The sequence below is a fragment of the Ranitomeya variabilis genome, chromosome 1 (genome assembly GCF_051348905.1).
Source record: "Ranitomeya variabilis isolate aRanVar5 chromosome 1, aRanVar5.hap1, whole genome shotgun sequence".
NCBI lineage: Eukaryota > Metazoa > Chordata > Amphibia > Anura > Dendrobatidae > Ranitomeya > Ranitomeya variabilis.
The window spans coordinates 946,795,857-946,817,499 of NC_135232.1; the positions used below are offsets into that span (position 1 = coordinate 946,795,857).

Genomic DNA, 21,643 nt, shown 5'->3' on the forward strand with positions numbered 1-21,643 from the left:
CCAAAGTCTGATTAGTTCGCTCGGTCTGGCTATTTGTCTGGGGATGAAATGCGAAAGAAAAAGACAAATCAATGCCCAGCCTAGCACAAAAGGCCCGCTAAAACCTAGAAACAAACTGGGAACCTCTGTCAGACACAATATTCTCCGGAATACCATGTGTGACAAAACACTCCGGGATCGCCTTTGCTGGGGTCAAAGGTCACGTGGCTTGTGCATTGAATCTGAGGCGTACAGCAGGTTTCTTAGCAGACTGACTTCAGGTCAGATTTATTAACGTGAAAGCAACATAGATAAAACAAAGCATAAAAATAAATCCTAGCCTGTCCGGCACTAACTAAACAGATACGATGCTATCTCAACAACTGGGGGGGCTTCTCCCTCCCAGCGAACAACACACAGTCCTTGAGCACAGCTCTCACTCATGTTTGTCTCACACAGACAGGCAATCTGTGTGCCCCAGGCTGACGCCGGAAACCCTCAGCTGGTCATCCTTTATTCCTGCACTCATTAACCCATCATTATCCTGAAGATACTGAGCAGCCTAATTCACATAGGACAAATACCTGGGCGAGATATACCTGCCCCCGACTACCAGACCGACATGATTCTTACATATCCTCCCCCCCTGCTCAGACCACTCAGGTCGAGCAAGAACACTCTCAAAACAGTGCACTCGGGACAGGGCATCAGCATTCCCTGTTGTGAAATTGGATTTTGGGCTCCCCCGGTGGCCACTGGTGGAATTGAACTGGTGTGCATCATCCTCTCTGTTCACCTGTTTCCATCAGGATGTGGGAGTCGCTATTTAGCCTTGCTCCTCTGTCACTTCCATGCCGGTCAACATTGTAATCAGAAGCCTTTCTGTGCATGTTCCTGCTGCTAGACAACTCCCAGCTAAGTTGGACTTAGTCCTTGTTTGTTTTTGCATTTTGTTCCAGTTCACAGCTGTAGTTTCGTTTCTGTGTCTGGAAAGCTCTTGTGATCTGAAATTGCCACTCTGATGTTATGAGTTAATACTAGAGTCTTAAAGTAATTTCAGGATGGTATTTTGATAGGGTTTTCAGCGGACCATGAAAGTGCCCTTTCTGTCTTCCTGCTATCTAGTAAGCGGACCTCAATTTTGCTAAACCTATTTTCATACTACGTTTGTCATTTCATCTAAAATCACCGCCAATATTTGTGGGGGCCTCTGTCTGCCTTTCGGGGAAATTTCTCTAGAGGTGAGCCAGGACTATATTTTCCTCTGCCAGGATTAGTTAGTCCTCCGGCCGGCGCTGGGCGTCTAGGGATAAAACGCAGGCTACGCTACCCGGCTACTGTTAGTTGTGCGGCAGGTTTAGTTCATGGTCAGTTTAGTTTCCATCCTTCCAAGAGCTAGTTCGTATGTTTGCTGGGCTATGTTCTCTTGCCATTGAGAACCATAACAGTTTGACCGGCCTAAAAGGGTTAAATTAATTGACAGAGAAAGGAGAGAAAAGAGAAGTCTGCTGAAGATTTTTTTTTTTTTTTTCTCAGTTCTGAGTGTGCTTGTAATTGAATCTCTTGCAAGTCTGCCTATATTGCAGCCTTTCTCTCTCTCTCTCTCTCCTTCTAATCCTGGAATGGCTCTGTGTTCACCTGTTTAAAATGGATATTCAGAGTTTAGCTGCAGGTTTGAATAATCTCACCACGAAAGTTCAAAACTTACAAGATTTTGTTGTTCATGTTCCTATATCTGAACCTAGAATTCCTTTGCCTGAATTTTTCTCGGGGAATAGATCTTGCTTTCAAAATTTCAAAAATAATTGCAAGTTGTTTTTGTCCCTGAAATCTCGCTCTGCTGGAGATCCTGCTCAGCAGGTCAGGATTGTGATTTCTTTGCTCCGGGGCGACCCTCAGGATTGGGCTTTTGCATTGGCTCCAGGGGATCCTGCGTTGCTCAATGTGGATGCGTTTTTTCTGGCCTTGGGGTTGCTTTATGAGGAACCTCAGTTAGAACTTCAGGCGGAAAAGGCCTTGATGTCCCTATCTCAGGGGCAAGACGAAGCTGAAATATACTGCCAGAAATTCCGTAAATGGGCTGTGCTTACTCAGTGGAATGAGTGCGCCCTGGCGGCGAATTTCAGAGAGGGTCTCTCTGATGCCATTAAGGATGTTATGGTGGGGTTCCCTGTGCCTGCGGGTCTGAATGAGTCCATGACAATGGCTATCCAGATCGATAGGCGTCTGCGGGAGCGCAAACCTGTGCACCATTTGGCGGTGTCTACTGAGAAGACGCCAGAGAATATGCAATGTGATAGAATTCTGTCCAGAAGTGAACGGCAGAATTTTAGACGAAAAAATGGGTTGTGCTTCTATTGCGGTGATTCAACTCATGTTATATCAGCATGCTCTAAGCGTACTAAGAAGCTTGATAAGTCTGTTTCAATTGGCACTTTACAGTCTAAGTTTATTCTATCTGTGACCCTGATTTGTTCTTTATCATCTATTACCGCGGATGCCTATGTCGACTCTGGCGCCGCTTTGAGTCTTATGGATTGGTCCTTTGCCAAACGCTGTGGGTATGATTTAGAGCCTCTTGAAACTCCTATACCCCTGAAGGGGATTGACTCCACCCCATTGGCTAGCAATAAACCACAATACTGGACACAAGTAACTATGCGGATTAATCCGGATCACCAGGAGATTATTCGCTTTCTTGTGCTGTATAACCTACATGATGTGTTGGTGCTTGGATTGCCATGGCTGCAATCTCATAACCCAGTCCTTGACTGGAAAGCTATGTCTGTGTTAAGCTGGGGATGTAAGGGGACGCATGGGGACGTACCTGTGGTTTCCATTTCATCATCTATTCCCTCTGAGATTCCTGAATTCTTGACTGAATATCGTGACGTTTTTGAAGAACCTAAGCTTGGTTCATTACCTCCGCACCGGGAGTGCGATTGTGCCATAGATTTGATTCCGGGTAGTAAATACCCTAAGGGTCGTTTATTTAATCTGTCTGTGCCTGAACATGCTGCTATGCGAGAATATATAAAGGAGTCCTTGGAAAAGGGACATATTCGTCCTTCGTCATCTCCCTTAGGAGCCGGTTTTTTCTTTGTGGCTAAGAAAGATGGCTCTTTGAGGCCGTGCATTGATTATCGGCTTTTGAATAAAATCACGGTTAAATATCAATATCCGTTGCCACTGCTGACTGATTTGTTTGCTCGCATAAAGGGGGCCAAGTGGTTCTCTAAGATAGATCTTCGTGGGGCGTATAATTTGGTGTGAATTAAGCAGGGGGATGAGTGGAAAACCGCATTTAATACGCCCGAGGGCCACTTTGAGTATTTGGTGATGCCTTTTGGTCTTTCAAATGCCCCTTCAGTCTTTCAGTCCTTTATGCATGACATTTTCCGTGATTATTTGGATAAATTTATGATTGTGTATCTGGATGATATTTTGATTTTTTCGGATGACTGGGACTCTCATGTCCAGCAGGTCAGGAGGGTTTTTCAGGTTTTGCGGTCTAATTCCTTGTGTGTGAAGGGTTCTAAGTGTGTTTTTGGGGTTCAAAAGATTTCCTTTTTGGGATATATTTTTTCCCCCTCTTCCATCGAGATGGATCCTGTCAAGGTTCAGGCTATTTGTGATTGGACGCAACCCTCTTCTCTTAAGAGTCTTCAGAAATTTTTGGGCTTTGCTAACTTTTATCGTCGATTTATTGCTGGTTTTTCTGATGTTGTTAAACCATTGACTGATTTGACTAAGAAGGGTGCTGATGTTGCTGATTGGTCCCCTACTGCTGTGGAGGCCTTTCGGGAGCTTAAGCGCTGCTTTTCTTCCGCCCCTGTGTTGCGTCAGCCTGATGTTGCTCTTCCTTTTCAGGTTGAGGTCGACGCTTCTGAAATCGGAGCTGGGGCGGTTTTGTCGCAGAGAAGTTCCGATTGCTCCGTGATGAGACCTTGTGCTTTTTTCTCGCGTAAATTTTCGCCCGCCGAGCGGAATTATGATGTTGGGAATCGGGAGCTTTTGGCCATGAAGTGGGCTTTTGAGGAGTGGCGTCATTGGCTTGAGGGGGCTAGACATCAGGTGGTGGTATTGACTGACCACAAAAATCTAATTTATCTTGAGTCCGCCAGACGCCTGAATCCTAGACAGGCGCGCTGGTCGTTGTTTTTCTCTCGGTTTAATTTTGTGGTGTCCTACCTGCCGGGTTCTAAGAATGTTAAGGCGGATGCCCTTTCTAGGAGTTTTGAGCCTGACTCCCCTGGTAATTCTGAACCTACAGGTATCCTTAAGGATGGAGTGATATTGTCTGCCGTTTCTCCAGACCTGCGGCGGGCCTTGCAGGAGTTTCAGGCGGATAGACCTGATCGTTGCCCACCTGGTAGACTGTTTGTTCCTGATGATTGGACCAGTAAAGTCATTTCTGAGGTTCATTCTTCTGCGTTGGCAGGTCATCCTGGAATCTTTGGTACCAGGGATTTGGTGGCAAGGTCCTTCTGGTGGCCTTCCCTGTCTCGAGATGTGCGAGGCTTCGTGCAGTCTTGTGACGTTTGTGCTTGGGCCAAGCCTTGTTGTTCTCGGGCTAGTGGATTGTTGTTGCCCTTGCCTATCCCGAAGAGGCCCTGGACGCACATCTCGATGGATTTTATTTCGGATCTTCCTGTTTCTCAGAAGATGTCTGTCATCTGGGTGGTGTGTGATCGTTTCTCTAAGATGGTCCATTTGGTTCCCCTGCCTAAGTTGCCTTCTTCTTCCGAGTTGGTTCCTCTGTTTTTTCAAAATGTGGTCCGTTTGCATGGTATTCCGGAGAATATCGTTTCTGACAGAGGTACCCAATTCGTGTCTAGATTTTGGCGAGCATTCTGTGCTAGGATGGGCATAGATTTGTCTTTCTCGTCTGCTTTCCATCCTCAGACCAATGGCCAGACCGAGCGGACGAATCAGACCTTGGAGACATATTTGATGTGTTTTGTGTCTGCAGGTCAGGATGATTGGGTTGCTTTTTTGCCTTTAGCGGAGTTTGCCCTCAATAATCGGGCCAGTTCTGCCACCTTGGTGTCTCCCTTTTTCTGTAATTCGGGGTTTCATCCTCGATTTTCTTCTGGTCAGGTGGAATCTTCGGATTGTCCTGGAGTGGATGCTGTGGTGGAGAGGTTGCATCAGATTTGGGGGCAGGTAGTGGACAATTTGAAGTTGTCCCAGGAGAAGACTCAGCTTTTTGCCAACCGCCGGCGTCGGGTTGGTCCTCGGCTTTGTGTTGGGGACTTGGTGTGGTTGTCTTCTCGTTTTGTCCCTATGAGGGTTTCTTCTCCCAAGTTTAAGCCTCGGTTCATCGGCCCGTACAAGATATTGGAGATTCTTAACCCTGTGTCCTTCCGTTTGGACCTCCCTGCATCTTTTTCTATTCATAATGTTTTTCATCGGTCATTATTGCGCAGGTATGAGGTACCGGTTGTGCCTTCCGTTGAGCCTCCTGCTCCGGTGTTGGTTGAGGGCGAGTTGGAGTACGTTGTGGAAAAAATCTTGGACTCCCGTGTTTCCAGACGGAAACTCCAGTATCTGGTCAAATGGAAGGGATACGGTCAGGAGGATAATTCTTGGGTGACTGCCTCTGATGTTCATGCCTCCGATTTGGTCCGTGCCTTTCATAGGGCTCATCCTGATCGCCCTGGTGGTTCTGGGGAGGGTTCGGTGCCCCCTCCTTGAGGGGGGGGGTACTGTTGTGAAATTGGATTTTGGGCTCCCCCGGTGGCCACTGGTGGAATTGAACTGGTGTGCATCATCCTCTCTGTTCACCTGTTTCCATCAGGATGTGGGAGTCGCTATTTAGCCTTGCTCCTCTGTCACTTCCATGCCGGTCAACATTGTAATCAGAAGCCTTTCTGTGCATGTTCCTGCTGCTAGACAACTCCCAGCTAAGTTGGACTTAGTCCTTGTTTGTTTTTGCATTTTGTTCCAGTTCACAGCTGTAGTTTCGTTTCTGTGTCTGGAAAGCTCTTGTGATCTGAAATTGCCACTCTGATGTTATGAGTTAATACTAGAGTCTTAAAGTAATTTCAGGATGGTATTTTGATAGGGTTTTCAGCTGACCATGAAAGTGCCCTTTCTGTCTTCCTGCTATCTAGTAAGCGGACCTCAATTTTGCTAAACCTATTTTCATACTACGTTTGTCATTTCATCTAAAATCACCGCCAATATTTGTGGGGGCCTCTGTCTGCCTTTCGGGGAAATTTCTCTAGAGGTGAGCCAGGACTATATTTTCCTCTGCCAGGATTAGTTAGTCCTCCGGCCGGCGCTGGGCGTCTAGGGATAAAACGCAGGCTACGCTACCCGGCTACTGTTAGTTGTGCGGCAGGTTTAGTTCATGGTCAGTTTAGTTTCCATCCTTCCAAGAGCTAGTTCGTATGTTTGCTGGGCTATGTTCTCTTGCCATTGAGAACCATAACAATTCCCCATCTGCACCCCGGGGCGGTGCTCCACCGTGAAAGAGTAAGCCTGCAGGGCAAGGAACCACCGGGTTACCCGACTATTACGGTCTTTGTGGAGGTGCATCCACTTGAGAGGGGCATGGTCCGTGACCAGCTTAAACTTCCTACCTGCCAGGTAATACTTGAGGGATTCGAGAGCCCATTTAATGGCTAGGCACTCTTTTTCAACCACGGCATACCTCTGCTCATGTACATTCAGTTTCCGGCTGAGGTAGAGGACCGGGTGTTCGACTCCGTCCCTCACCTGGGAAAGTACAGCTCCGACCCCAGTATCAGAAGCATCAGTTTGGACCACAAACTCGCTGCTGAAATCAGGAGTCACTAGTATGGGCTGAGAGCACAAAGCTCGTTTCAGGCTGTGGAAGGCCTCTCCAGCCGCTGAGGTCCATTTTACCATGACGGAACCCTTCCCTTTGGTAAGATCCGTCAAGGGGGTAGCCATGGCTGCAAAATTGGGTATGAACCGGCGATAATAGCCGGCGATCCCCAGGAAAGCTTGTACTTGTTTCTTGTTCACTGGTTGCGGCCAGCCCTGAATGGCCTGTATTTTGTCGATCTGTGGTTTATCCACTCCTCTGCCAATCACGTATCCCAAGTATCGGGCTTCTTCAAGCCCGATGTGACATTTCTTGGGGTTTGCCGTTAAGCCTGCGTCCCGCAGGTCATCAATCACGGCCTGTACCTTCCGGAGGTGAGTTTCCCAGTCCAAGCTGTAAATTATGATGTCATCCAGGTAGGCCGAAGCGTACTGCCTGTGGGGCCTCAAGACTCGATCCATCAACCTCTGGAACGTTGCTGGAGCTCCGTGAAGTCCAAACGGCATGTAGACATACTGGAACAGACCTTCCGGTGTAGCAAATGCCGTCTTCTCTTTGGCCGCCTCGGCAAGAGGGATCTGCCAGTACCCCTTTGTTAGATCCAGGGTCGTAATGTATCGGGCTTTACCCAGCCGGTCGATCAACTCATCGACCCGAGGCATAGGGTACGCATCAAATTTAGAAACCGCATTCAGTTTCCTAAAGTCATTACAAAACCGTATGGAGCCATCCGGCTTTGGTATCAACACGATTGGACTGGACCAGGCGCTGTGTGACTCCTCAATGACTCTTAAGTCCAACATTGCCACCACCTCCCGGGAGACGGCTTCACGGCGTGCTTCCGGAATCCGGTATGGCTTCACATGAACTGTGACACCAGGCTCTGTAACAATCTCATGTTTCACCAGCTTAGTCTGGCCAGGTTTTTCCGAGAAAAACTGTCGGTTCTGTAACAAAAACTGCTTAACCTCAGATTTTTGTTGTTCCGAGAGAGTCTCGGCAATCTGCACCTCTGCTACGGTAGGTGCGCAAACCGGACGGGGCAGATCCGCCGTTAAGGCAGAGCGGTCTTTCCAGGGTTTTATCAGATTCACATGATAAATCTGTTCTGGTTTTCTCTTACCGGGCTGGTACACTTTATAGTTCACTTCCCCAACTCTTTCCTTGACCTCAAAGGGGCCCTGCCATTTCGCTAGAAATTTACTATCCACTGTAGGGATTAGGACCAACACTCTATCCCCGGATGCAAACGTACGGACCTTAGCACCTCTATCATAACTTTGCCTCTGGGCTCCCTGGGCCTGTAACATATGGTCCCTAACAATGGGCATGACAGCGGCAATACGGTCCTGCATTTGTGTTACATGGTCGATCACCGTTTTAAAGAGAGTGACTTGACCTTCCCAGGTTTCTTTTGCGACGTCCAACAGTCCCCGGGGACGACGGGCGTACAACAGTTCGAAAGGCGAAAACCCTGTGGAAGACTGGGGAACTTCCCTAATGGCAAACAGCAAATAGGGTAGCAAGTAATTCCAGTTCTTCCCATCTTTGTCTATCGCCTTCCGGAGCATCTGTTTTAAGGTTTTGTTGAACCGCTCAACCAGGCCATCTGTTTGAGGGTGATAGACGTACGCAACTGGTCTATTTGTAAGAGTCTGCAGAGCTCCTTCATCACCCTCGACATAAAAGGAGTCCCCTGGTCGGTGAGTATCTGTTTTGGAATTCCCACCTGACTAAACACTTGTACCAACTCTTTGGCGATCGCTTTGGTAGCAGTGTTACGCAAAGGGATGGCTTCTGGGTAACGAGTGGCATAGTCCATGATGACGAGGATATGTTGGTGCCCACGTGCGGACCGGGGAAGGGGCCCAACCAGATCCATCCCAATTCTCTCAAAAGGGACTCCAATGATAGGGAGGGGTACCAAAGGGCTACAGAACCGAGTTTTAGGCGCAGAGATTTGGCACTCTGGACAGGACTCACAATAGTTACGTACATCACTATGTATTCCGGGCCACAAAAAACAATGCAATATCCTTTCTGTGGTTTTCTGTACCCCCAGATGTCCCCCCATTATGTGTCCGTGGGCCAGGTCCAGTACCTTCCGCCGATAAGGTTTGGGTACCACTAACTGTTGCACAGTGTCTTCTCCTTTTTTCTCTACCTGGTAGAGCAAATCATTTTCAAGAACCATGTACGGGTACGCTAGCCTAGTGTCAGGTTCTACGGGTACCCCATCTATCATTTTTACATTTTTCCTAGCCGGAATAAGGGTAGGGTCTTTCATTTGCTCGCTGTGGAAGTCATCCAACTGGACTCCCAAATCTGGCAGACAAGGTGCTGGATGGCTGTCTGCCTCCGCCTCTCGCTGAGTTTCCTCAGTTTCCCCCGCCAGAACTGAGAAGGGGAACTGAAGGTTAGTTTCAATAACCTCCCCAGCAACGTCTTCCTGTGGGACCTCCTCTAGGAGTTCGGGACCTCCAGATGGCATGGGAAAAGACTCACAGCTACCGTGAAGGAGCAACTGATTCTCCCACAACTGCCAGAAATGGGGAAAATCCCTGCCCAGGATTACATCCTGTAACAATGCGGGAACGAGTCCCACTTTGTGTTGCACAGACCCATAGGGAGTGGAAATCGATATGACCGCTGTTAGGTACGAGCAGGTGTCACCATGCACACACGTTACAGAAAATTTGTCAGTCGAACCAGATGGAAGTGCCACCAGACTAGCTTTCACCAGAGTCACCACACTTCCAGAGTCTAGTAATGCCACAACACTTTTCCCATCAACAGATAATTCACACTGGTGTTTTGCTATATCACTTTGACCCGCATTCACATTCACTAGTGTAACCAAAGACATGCGTTTCTTAGAGTCTGTAACATCGCACTGCATAGGTTCAGTGGTAACAGGACAGTTCGCAGAAATATGGCCCTTCTCACGGCAGCGGAAACACCTAACAGGCCCCCTACTGAGACCACCGTCCAACACTCTCGGTCTCGGAGTGCGAGCAGTCCCGTGTTCCTCCCCCACAGTTTTTGGCAATTTTCCTTCACCCGTAGTCAATGGAACAGTCTTACCGGTTCCACGAGGAGAAGCCACAGACCGGGTGCTAGCGGTTTCGTCGGGAAGTCCTTCGGCCACGGAATAACGCTCGACCAACTCCAAAAGTTGATCCGCTGTCGTGGGATTTCCTTGGCTTACCCACCTTTTCAGCGCTGGTGGTAGTACTTTCAGGTACTTGTCCAAGACAATCCGCTGGATTATTTCGGGTGTTGTCAGTACCTCGGGTTGCAGCCATTTCTTTGTCAAGCAGATCAGGTCGAACATCTGAGACCGCCCTCTGTGCACGGACAGCCGTCGTTACACCCAGCCGGGCCAGGATCTCAACTTTCAGCTTCTCAAAGTCCTGAGCGACTTCCGGGTCCAAGTCATGGTAAGCTTTTTGGGCCTCGCCGGAGAGAAACGGAGCAATCAAATCGGCCCATCGTGCCTTCGGCCACTTCTCCCTCAACGCCGTCCGCTCAAACGTTGTCAGGTATGCTTCGACGTCATCTTCTGCAGTCAACTTTTGCCAGTACCGACTCACATGGATCCTTCGGGTCTCTGCTTCCGGGTCCACCTCAGGCATGCTCACCAGGCGCTGCGCCACCTGTTGGAGAAGGTGGCGGTCTGCAGCTGTCATGTCCACTAACTCCTTCAGCTGTGCGGCCATCAAGCGGTTAGCTTCATGCTGTGTGGCAGTGGCCTGCACTAGGGCTTTCACCACGTCTTCCATACTGTCGCCTGTGCCACGTTATTGCCCGCGTTCTCCACCACAATGTGACAAAACACTCCGGGATCGCCTTTGCTGGGGTCAAAGGTCACGTGGTTTGTGCAATGAATCTGAGGCGTACAGCAGGTTTCTTAGCAGACTGACTTCAGGTCAGATTTATTAACGTGAAAGCAACATAGATAAAACAAAGCATAAAAATAAATCCTAGCCTGTCCGGCTAAACAGATACGATGCTATCTCAACAACTGGGGGGGCTTCTCCCTCCCAGCGAACAACACACAGTCCTTGAGCAGAGCTCTCACTCACGTTTGTCTCACACAGACAGGCAATCTGTGTGCCCCAGGCTGACGCCGGAAACCCTCAGCTTGTCATCCTTTATTCCTGCACTCATTAACCCATCATTATCCTGAAGATACTGAGCAGCCTAATTCACATAGGACAAATACCTGGGCGAGATATACCTGCCCCGACTACCAGACCGACATGATTCTTACACATGCAAACGAACCACATGCTGAAAAAACAACGGAACCAAATCAGAAGAGGAAGGCAATTTAGGCAAAGGCACCAAATGAACCATCTTAGAGAACCGGTCAAACAACCCAGATAACAGACATCCTCTGGGAAACCGGAAGATCAGAAATAAAATCCATAGAAATATGCGTCCAAGGCCTCTCAGGGACCGGCAAAGGAAAAAGCAACCCGCTAGCACGGGAACAACAAGGCTTGGCCCGCGCACAAGTCCCACAGGACTGCACAAAAGAACGCACATCACGTGACAAAGAAGGCCACCAAAAGGACCTACCCACCAAATCTCTGGTACAAAAAATACCAGGATGGCCAGCGAACACAGAACAATGAACCTCAGAAATCACTCTACTAGTCCATCTATCAGGAACAAACAGGTTTGTCAGCCTGAAATTCCTGAAGAACCCGTTGTAAATCAGGGGAAATGGCAGAAAGAACCACCCCTTCTTTCAGAATGCCAACCGGTTCAAGGACCTCAGGAGAATCGGGCAAAAAACTCCTAGAGAGGGCATCAGCCTTAATGTTCTTAGAACCCGGAAGATACGAGACCACGAAATTAAAATGGGAAAAAAACAAGGACCATCGAGCCTGTCTAGGATTCAGCCACTTGGCAGACTCGAGGTAAATCAGATTTTTATGATCAGTCAAGACCACAATACGGTGCTTAGCTCCCTCAAGCCAATGTCGCCACTCCTCAAATGCCCACTTCATAGCCAACAACTCCCGATTGCCGACATCATAATTGCGTTCAGCAGGCGAAAATTTACGGGAAAAGAATGCACACGGTTTCATCAAGGAACCAACAGGATCCCTCTGAGACAAAATGGCCCCTGCCCCAATCTCAGAAGCGTCAACCTCAACCTGAAATGGAAGAGAAACATCCGGTTCACACAAGACCGGGGCAGAAGTAAATTGGCGTTTAAGCTCCTGAAAGGCAGAGACAGCCGCAGAGGACCAATTCGTCACATCAGCGCCTTTCTTCGTCAAATCGGTCAAGGGTTTAACCACACTGGAGAAGTTAGCAATGAAACGGCGATAAAAATTAGCAAAGCCCAAAAATTTCTGAAGGCTCTTCACGGATGTGGGTTGAATCCAATCATGAATGGCCTGAACCTTAACCGGATCCATCTCTACAGATGAGGGAGAAAAAATGAAGCCCAAAAAAGAAACCTTCTGCACTCCAAAGAGACACTTAGACCCCTTCACAAACAAGGCATTATCACGAAGGATCTGAAATACCACCTGTTCCACATGGGACTCCCAATCATCGGAAAAAATTAAAATGTCATCCAAATATACAATCATGAATTTATCAAGATAAGTCCGGAAGATATTGTGCATGAAGGACTGAAAAACAGATGGAGCATTAGAGAGCCCGAATGGCATCACAAGGTATTCAAAATGGCCTTCGGGCGTATTAAACGCAGTTTTCCATTCACCACCCTGCTTAATATGAACAAGATTATATGCCCCCCGAAGGTCAATCTTCGTAAACCAACTAGCCCCCTTAATCCTAGCAAACAAATCAGAAAGCAGAGGTAAAGGGTATTGAAACTTGACCGTGATCTTATTCAAGAGGCGATAATCAATACAGGGTCTCAAGGAGCCATCCTTCTTAGCAACAAAAAAAAAACCCGCTCCCAACGGTGAAGAAGATGGCCAAATATGCCCTTTCTCCAAAGACTCCTTAACATAACTCCGCATGGCGGTATGTTCAGGCACAGACAGGTTGAAAAGTCAGCCCTTAGGAAACTTACAGCCTGGAATCAAGTCAATCGCACAATCACAGTCCCTATGCGGTGGGAGGGAACTGGACCTGGGCTCATCTAATACATCCTGAAAATCAGACAAAAACTCTGGAATTTCAGAAGAGGAAGAAGAGGAGATTGACATCAAAGGAACTTCATTATGAACCCCCTGACATCCCCAACTAGTCACAGACATAGACTTCCAATCCAACACAGGATTATGTACCTGCAACCACGGAAAACCCAGCACGATAGCATCATGCAAATTATGTAACAACAGAAATCGACAATCTTCCTGATGGGCTGGCGCCATGCACATGGTCACCTGTGTCCAAAACTGAGGCTTATTTTTTGCCAAAGGTGTAGCATCAATCCCCCTTAAAGGAATAGGGTTCTGCAAAGGCTGCAAGGGAAAACCACAACGCCTGGCAAACTCAAAATCCATTAAGTTCAAGGCGGCGCCTGAATCCACAAACGCCATGACAGAAAATGATGACAATGAGCAGATCAAGGACACCGATAACAGAAATTTAGGTTGTACAGTACTGATGGTAAATGAACTAGCGATCCTCTTTGTCCGCTTAGGGCAGACTGAAATGACATGAGAAGCGTCGCCACAATAATAACACAACCTATTCTGACGTCTGAATCCATGTTGTTCCGTTCTAGACAGAATCCTATCACACTGCATTGGCTCAGGACTCTGCTCTGAGGACAACTCCACAGCGCGCACAGTTCTGCGCTCCCGCAAGCACCGATCAATCTGAATGACCAGAGAGAGAATCACTCAGACCGGAAGGCGTGGGAAACCCCACCATAACATCTTTGACGGATTCAGAAAGACCCTTTCTGAAAATTGCCGCCAAAGCATCATCACTCCATTTAGTCAACACTAGTGTTGAGCGATACCGTCCGATACTTGAAAGTATCGGTATCGGAAAGTATCGGCCGATACCGGCAAAGTATCGGATCCAATCCGATACCGATACCCGATACCAATACAAGTCAATGGGACTCAAGTATCGGACGGTATTCCTGATGGTTCTCAGGGTCTGAAGGAGAGGAAACTCTCCTTCAGGCCCTGGGATCCATATTAATGTGTAAAAGAAAGAATTAAAATAAAAAATATTGCTATACTCACCTCTCCGACGCAGCCTGAACCTCAGCGCGGGAAGCGGCAGCGTTCTTTGTTTAAAATTTGCGCTTTTCTTTCCTTACGTGAAGTCCCGGCTTGTGATTGGTCGCGTGCCGCCCATGTGACCGCAACGCAACCAATCACAGCAAGCCGTGACGTAATTTCAGGTCATTCAGTATTTTAAAATTACGCTCCGGCTTTGTGATTGGTTGCGTCGCAGTCACATGGGCGACGCAACCAATCACAGCAAGCCGTGACGTAATTTCAGGTCCTTAAGGATTTTAAAATTACGTCCCGGCTTTGTGATTGGTTGCGTCGCAGTCACATGGGCGACGCAACCAATCACAAGCCGTGACGTCACGGGAGGCTGGACACGCGCGCATTTTAAAATGCCCGCGAGTCCAGCCTCCCGTGACGTCCCGGCTTGTGATTGGTTGCGGCGCGGTCAACCAATCACAAGCCGGGAGGCTGGACACGCGCGCATTTTAAAATGCCCGCGAGTCCAGCCTCCCGTGACGTCCCGGCTTGTGATTGGTTGCGGCGCGGTCAACCAATCACAAGCCGGGAGGCTGGACACGCGCGCATTTTAAAATGCCCGCGAGTCCAGCCTCCCGTGACGTCCCGGCTTGTGATTGGTTGCGGCGCGGTCAACCAATCACAAGCCGGGAGGCAGAACACGCGCGCATTTTAAAATGCCCGCGAGTCCAGCCTCCCGTGACGTCCCGGCTTGTGATTGGTTGCGGCGCGGTCAACCAATCACAAGCCGGGACGTCACGGGAGGCTGGACTCGCGGGCATTTTAAAATGCGCGCGTGTCCAGCCTCCCGGCTTGTGATTGGTTGACCGCGCCGTTTAATACGCCCGAAGGCCATTTTGAATACCTTGTGATGCCATTCGGGCTCACTAATGCTCCATCGGTTTTTCAATCCTTCATGCATGATATCTTCCGGACTTATGTTGATAAATTCTTGATTGTATATTTGGATGATATTTTGATTTTTTTCTGATGATTGGGAGTCTCATGTGGAACAGGTCAGGATGGTATTTCAGATCCTTCGTGACAATGCTTTGTTTGTGAAGGGGTCCAAGTGCCTCTTTGGGGTGCAGAAGGTTTCTTTTTTGGGCTTCATTTTTTCTCCCTCATCTATGGAGATGGATCCGGTTAAGGTTCAGGCCATTTATGATTGGATTCAACCCACATCCGTGAAGAGCCTTCAGAAATTTTGGGGTTTTGCAAATTTTTATCGCCGTTTCATTGCTAATTTCTCCAGCGTGGTTAAACCCTTGACCGATTTGACGAAGAAGGGCGCTGATGTGACGAATTGGTCCTCTGCGGCTGTCTCTGCCTTTCAGGAGCTTAAACGCCGATTTACTTCTGCCCCGGTGTTGCGTCAGCCAGATGTTTCTCTTCTGTTTCAGGTTGAGGTTGACGCTTCTGAGGTTGGGGCAGGGGCCGTTTTGTCTCAGAGGAATTCTGATGGTTCCTTGATGAAGCCTTGTGCCTTCTTTTCCCGTAAGTTTTCGCCTGCGGAACGCAATTATGATGTCGGCAATTGGGAGTTGTTGGCTATGAAGTGGGTGATGAGGAGTGGCGACATTGGCTTGAGGGAGCCAAGCACCGTATTGTGGTCTTGACCGATCATAAAAATCTGATTTACCTCGAGTCTGCCAAACGGTTGAATCCTAGACAGGCTCGATGGTCCCTGTTTTTCTCCCGTTTTGATTTCGTGGTCTCGTATCTTCCTGGTTCTAAGAATATTAAGGCTGATGCCCTCTCTAGGATTTTTTTGCCTGATTCTCCTGAGGTCCTTGAACCGGTCGGCATTCTGAAGGAAGGGGTGGTCCTTTCTGCCATTTCCTGATTTACGACGGGTTCTTCAGGAATTTCAGGCTGATAAACCTGACCGCTGTCCACTGGGGAAACTGTTTGTTGCTGATAGATGGACTAGTAGAGTGATTTCTGAGGTTCATTGTTCAGTGTTGGCTGGCCATCCTGGTATTTTTGGCACCAGAGATTTGGTTGGTAGGTCCTTTTGGTGGCCTTCTTTGTCGCGTGATGTGCGTTCTTTTGTGCAGTCCTGTGGGACTTGTGCGCGGGCCAAGCCTTGTTGTTCCTGTGCTAGTGGGTTGCTTTTGCCTTTGCCGGTCCCTGAGAGGCCCTGGACGCATATTTCTATGGATTTTATTTCAGATATTCCGGTTTCCCAGAGGATGTCGGTTATCTGGGTGGTTTGTGACCGGTTCTCCAAGATGGTTCATTTGGTGCCTTTGCCTAAATTGCCTTCCTCTTCTGATTTGGTTCCGTTGTTTTTTCAGCATGTGGTTCGTTTGCATGGTATTCCGGAGAATATTGTGTCCGACAGAGGTTCCCAGTTTGTTTCTAGGTTTTGGCGGGCCTTTTGTGCTAGGCTGGGCATTGATTTGTCTTTTTCTTCTGCATTTCATCCTCAGACAAATGACCAAACCGAGCGAACTAATCAGACTTTGGAAACTTATTTAAGATGCTTTGTGTCTGCTGATCAGGATGATTGGGTGGCTTTCTTGCCATTGGCCGAGTTTGCCCTTAATAATCGGGCTAGTTCGGCTACCTTGGTTTCGCCCTTCTTTTGTAATTTTGGTTTTCATCCTCGTTTTTCTTCAGGGCAGGTTGAGCCTTCTGATTGTCCTGGTGTGGATTCTGTGGTTGACAGGTTTCAGCAGATTTGGACTCATGTGGTAGACAATTTGGTGTTGTCTCAGGAGAAGGCTCAACGTTTTGCTAACCGTCGTCGGGGTGTTGGTTCCCGGCTTCGTTTTGGGGATCTGGTCTGGTTGTCTTCCCGTCATGTTCCTATGAAGGTTTCTTCTCCTAAGTTTAAGTCTCGGTTTATTGGTCCTTATAGGATTTCTGAGATTATTAATCCGGTGTCTTTTCGATTGGCACTTCCGGCCTCTTTTGCTATCCATAATGTCTTCCATAGATCTTTATTGCGGAAATATGTGGTACCCGTTGTTCCCTCTGTTGATCCTCCTGCCCCTGTGTTGGTTGATGGGGAGTTGGAGTATGTGGTTGAGAAAATTTTGGATTCTCGTTTTTCGAGGCGGAAGCTTCAGTATCTGGTCAAATGGAAGGGTTATGGCCAGGAGGATAATTCTTGGGTTTTTGCCTCTGATGTCCATGCTGCTGATTTGGTCCATGCCTTTCATCTGGCTCGTCCTGATCGGCCTGGGGGCTCTGGTGAGGGTTCGGTGAGCCCTCTTCAAGGGGGGGGGGGGGGGTACTGTTGTGAATTCTGCTCTTGGGCTCCCTCCGGTGGTTCTTGGTGGTAGTGCAGTTGTCTCTGGGTTGTAATCCAGGGCAGGTGTTTCTGCTGATTGCAGCTCTACTAGGTATTTAGGTGTGCAGGATCCATTATTCCCTGCCAGTTGTCCATTGTACTTGGAGGGATTGCATCTCTGTCTGGCTCCTCATGCCCTGCTGTCAATTCAGCTAAGTTGTTTTTTTTTTGTCTGTGTAGCACATATGTAGTGTGCTTTACATCTCAGTGCAATCCATTGTGTTTTTGTCCTGCTTAGACTTTGTTTGGATTTTTCAGTCATGCTGGATTCTCTGGAGAGGCAGATATACATTCTATGTATTTAGTTAGATGTAGTATATTTTGTATTTTCTGCTGTGGATATTTTTAGGGTTTTAATACTGACCGCTTAGAATTCTGTCCTATCCTTTTCTATTTAGCTAGAAGTGCCTCTTTTGCTAAATTCTGCTTTCTGTCTGCATATGTCCTTCCTCTTATACTCACAGTCAATATTTGTGGGGGGCTGCCTATCCTTTGGGGTTCTGCTCTGAGGCAAAATAGAATTCCCATTTCCATCTATAGGGGTATTTAGTCCTCCGGCTGTGTCGAGGTGTCTAGGACGTGTTAGGTACACCCCACGGCTACTTCTAGTTGCGGTGTCAGTTCAGGGATTGCGGTCAGTACAGGTACCACCTACTCCAGAGAACGTCTCATGTGGCTCCAGGGTCACCAGATCATAACAGTACCCCAGCAGACCACGTGAATCATTAGAAATGTTGGTCTTGTAGTAAATCTTGCTTTCTTCCATCCAGGGTAATATTAGTAATATATCCCATCTGGTGCTTGGGGATGGGAACAGCATGGGCCTGTGTGATTTTAAATGCCAGGGCTGAATTTCAGTGTCAGTCCCTAACTGCCTCAGTCTAAACAACATTCTAGACTTGCCTGAAAACAGCTCCTCCTATTGACTATATGACTAGGAGTTGGCCAATAGGACACCGGATTAACATCTCAGCTCTTTACAAAACAATAATTATGAGTCATTGTACACTTTCTCCATTAGATGACGCCAGAACACAGCAAATGAGAAATGCATTGCCTCTAAAATGGAGGTGACTAGAAATGGAGAATTTCAGCGCACAAATGCAGGGGATAATGTAGAGGGGCAGTTAGAGAGTGAGCTGTAGTGTACAGAAGCTACTCACAATCCAGGATTACTTAAAGGGAAGGACACACTCTCGACTGGGTCACTTCACTTGGGGTTCTCAAAAGAAGTGTCATTAAAACAGAAATAGGTTGTGATGGTGTGATATGTTATGTGGGTATCATTTTGGGTATATTTATATTTTTCTGATTTTCATAGTGTTCTCTTGTTGCCCTGTATCATTCCGCGTATTCCCCATATTGTCTAGTCTCAATTACCTTCCAAAAGGCTGACAATTGAATTAGCTCACTTACTGTCTGCAGCCTGACTGTATCTATACCTCCTGATGACCCCCTGTAGTGCCTTAATCCTGAGGCACCTTTGTCAGGTCTGGGAGGCCTGAAAACCACCCATGGACTTAAGGAGGGGGCTGGGGAGGACAGGAGCTGGGGGAAGTCAGTTCCCATGTGGTGAGGATGGTGTGAACACAGCACGTCAGAGAGAAAGGGAAGCATATGGATTTTTTATCCTCTGCTGGATTATTGGACTCTCATCTCCTTGGACATTTTATCCTGTGACTGAAATGCATTCGTGTTCTGGACTATTGTATCCTCAGTGTGGTGGATTGTTTATGGACCTTTTAGTTTTGCCTATAATAAAGGTCTTGGGATTGTTCACACTTCCCTCGCTCTGTTCATTGTGTGGTATCGGAGAAGGACCCCGTGACATAGGTTATAACCAAAAAAAGAGCAGTTAGTAATCAGAGTGAAGGGTAGGGACTTTTGAATTAAACCATATTAGAAAAACAGTTATATTATTAAAATAAATAGACATTTAGGTTGAAAAGCAATATTAGTTTCTGACCACCCCCTTAAGAAAAAAAAATGTCCCCAAAGGAGGACAACCATTTTAATCTATTTGAATGGCACCCTAGACCTTGGTTATCTTGTGCAGGGCAGGAGGTGGACAAGGGAGATTACCCGATCCCTGAGGTGACTCTCCTATAATAGGGCTCGTATTCACATTTTTTCCCAACTTTTGTAGCGAAATGAAAAACAGCATTTTCTTGTGATTTTTTTTTCCTGGCATTTTTTCCTCTTTCCTCAGGTGCTTGACATGTCAAAAACAGACCCAAAAACACCCAAAATGTTGACTTTTTCCAAGAGCCAAAAATGGGAGACTGAGGAAAGACAGAACATCATATAAACTCTACTGTACATTTTATCTGCAAAATTTTTTTTCCAAAATGTATGTGCAAGCTGAGCCTAAGGCTACGGTTCGCACTATTAGGGTGAGTGTCCACGGTCAGTAGACGCTGCTGCGTCCAGATGTTCCAGCATAGTGGAGGGGATTTTTTGAAATCCCGTGTCCACTATGCGTGGTAACCCGCACGCGGCAGGCTTGCGACTCCGGACATGCTGCGCATCTTTTCAGATAGCAGCATGTCCGTGCTACCTGCGGTGACGCTGCGTCGCCGCAAGTAATATCACAGGACCCTATGGCGAGGGGTGCGATGATCCCGGATGTGTACAGTTAACACATCCGGCATGATCGCGTCCCAGAAAGGGGGCAGGGCTTAGCGCCGAGCGGCTTCGCCGCTGCGGCGATACCGCCGGCCATCCTGAACGTGGACACATATTAGTATTTCACATCAGTATTTGTAAGCCAAAATCAGCAGTGGGTGATAAATGCAGAAGTGGTGACGCGTTTCTATTATATTTTTCCTCTGATTGTTCCTCCCCTGGTTTAGGCTTACAGATACTGAGGTAAAATACTGACTAAATACTGATAGTGTGACCATGGCCTTATAGAGAGCTCCACGTGAGAAAACGTGACAGAAATGCAGGAGAAAACGCAGCACACAGGGGCAGAGAACGGCACCACGCACCACAGGAACTGAAAGGCTGGAAATGGAATCCACGGTGGAATTGGCCGACTGCGTGCACTTCTGGGCACGGCACAGACTTGTGTCTGGAGGGGGCGGGAAGTCTCGGCAGACGCTCCATGGCTCCTGCTGCTGCTCTCATGCAGGACGGCGCTACCTGCTGACCATGAGGTAGGAAGCTGACAGCTCAGAGCTGGGATCCCACTGCCGCTGCGGACGCTCCATGCTGTTTGCAGTCACTCCATGCTGTTTGCAGTCACTGACAGAAGTTCCTGAGCTTTCCGCGCCGGAGAAATGTAGCCGTAAGTTACTGTGCAGACTGTGCAGCTGCTGGTGCGCGTTGTCCTGTGTGAGGGGAGTCGGTGACTGCTGCAGGTCTGTGGGGTAATGTCACCAGTATTGCGCCCTCCCTGACTCCGGTGAGGGTAGTAGTCCTCTGCTTCCCTGACACCATGGCTCCCATGTGTATCTAGTGTTGTGGTTACTCAGGGACAAACACTTCATTGTTGTTTAACCACTGCATGACCGGGCCACATTCCCCATTCATGACCTGACACACTCTTTTTATTATTTTTATATAATTGATGCCTTTTCCCTCTGTGATATGTAAGGGCCTAATGTTTGTGACGTTGTTAGATTCTGATTTTTTTTTTTGCTGACATGGTGTAAATGTATAAAGGAAGGAAAGAAGGAAACTTGTGCCTGTTTTTCACATTTTCTTTTGCAATCATTGAACTGCATTTTACATTGATTTCCCCGTCTCAATTATTTGTCAGACATCATTTATTTATTTAAATTTGAGAGCAGAGTAAGGGTATGTGCACACGTTGCGGATTTGGCTGCGGATCTGCAGCTGTTTTCCATGCGGTGTACAGTACCATGTAAATGTATGGAAACCAAAATCCGCAGTGCGGCGGGAAAAAACGCGCAGAAACACAGCGTTGTTTTTTATGCAGCATGTCAATTCTTTGTGCGGATTCCGCAGCGGTTTACACCTGCTCCTCAATAGGAATCCGCAGGTGGGATCCGCACAAAAACCTTGGTAAACCCGAGGGTAATCCGCAGTGCGGTTTACCTGCGGATTTTGCAAAAACAGTGCTGAAAAATCCGCACACCATTCCGCAACGTGTGCACGTAGCCAAAGGCGAGTTGCACACCAACAGATAATCTCTCCTCCAAGAGAATTGGGCCGATTCGGTGTATGAGAACAGCGTGATCCTATTCTCTCAGGTGGGGAAAAAAATGTCATCTTCTCCATTCCGTCAGTCTGAGGAAATCGGACTGCACTCAGATGTCATCCGAGTGCAGTCCAGTGCTTTATTCGTTGACTTGCATGGCCAAGAGCCATCTGAATATCTGATTCAAATTGGGCATG

General features: G+C 47.8%; 1 protein-coding gene across 9 annotated transcripts in view; it reads left to right on the forward strand.

The window, feature by feature from the left end:
- The first annotated feature begins 20,241 nt into the window (after positions 1 to 20,241).
- The window catches only part of IL15 (interleukin 15), a 130,108-nt gene continuing 128,706 nt past the window's right edge, over positions 20,242 to 21,643 (forward strand). For 5 of the 9 annotated variants that reach the window (XM_077279247.1, XM_077279250.1, XM_077279248.1 and 2 more), the window contains exon 1: positions 20,436 to 20,570. The gene's annotated coding sequence lies outside the window, so the exon portion shown is untranslated. Of the gene's footprint in view, positions 20,571 to 21,643 lie in introns of all 9 variants that reach the window. The other 4 variants (XM_077279251.1, XM_077279243.1, XM_077279249.1 and 1 more) reach the window with 4 other exon arrangements.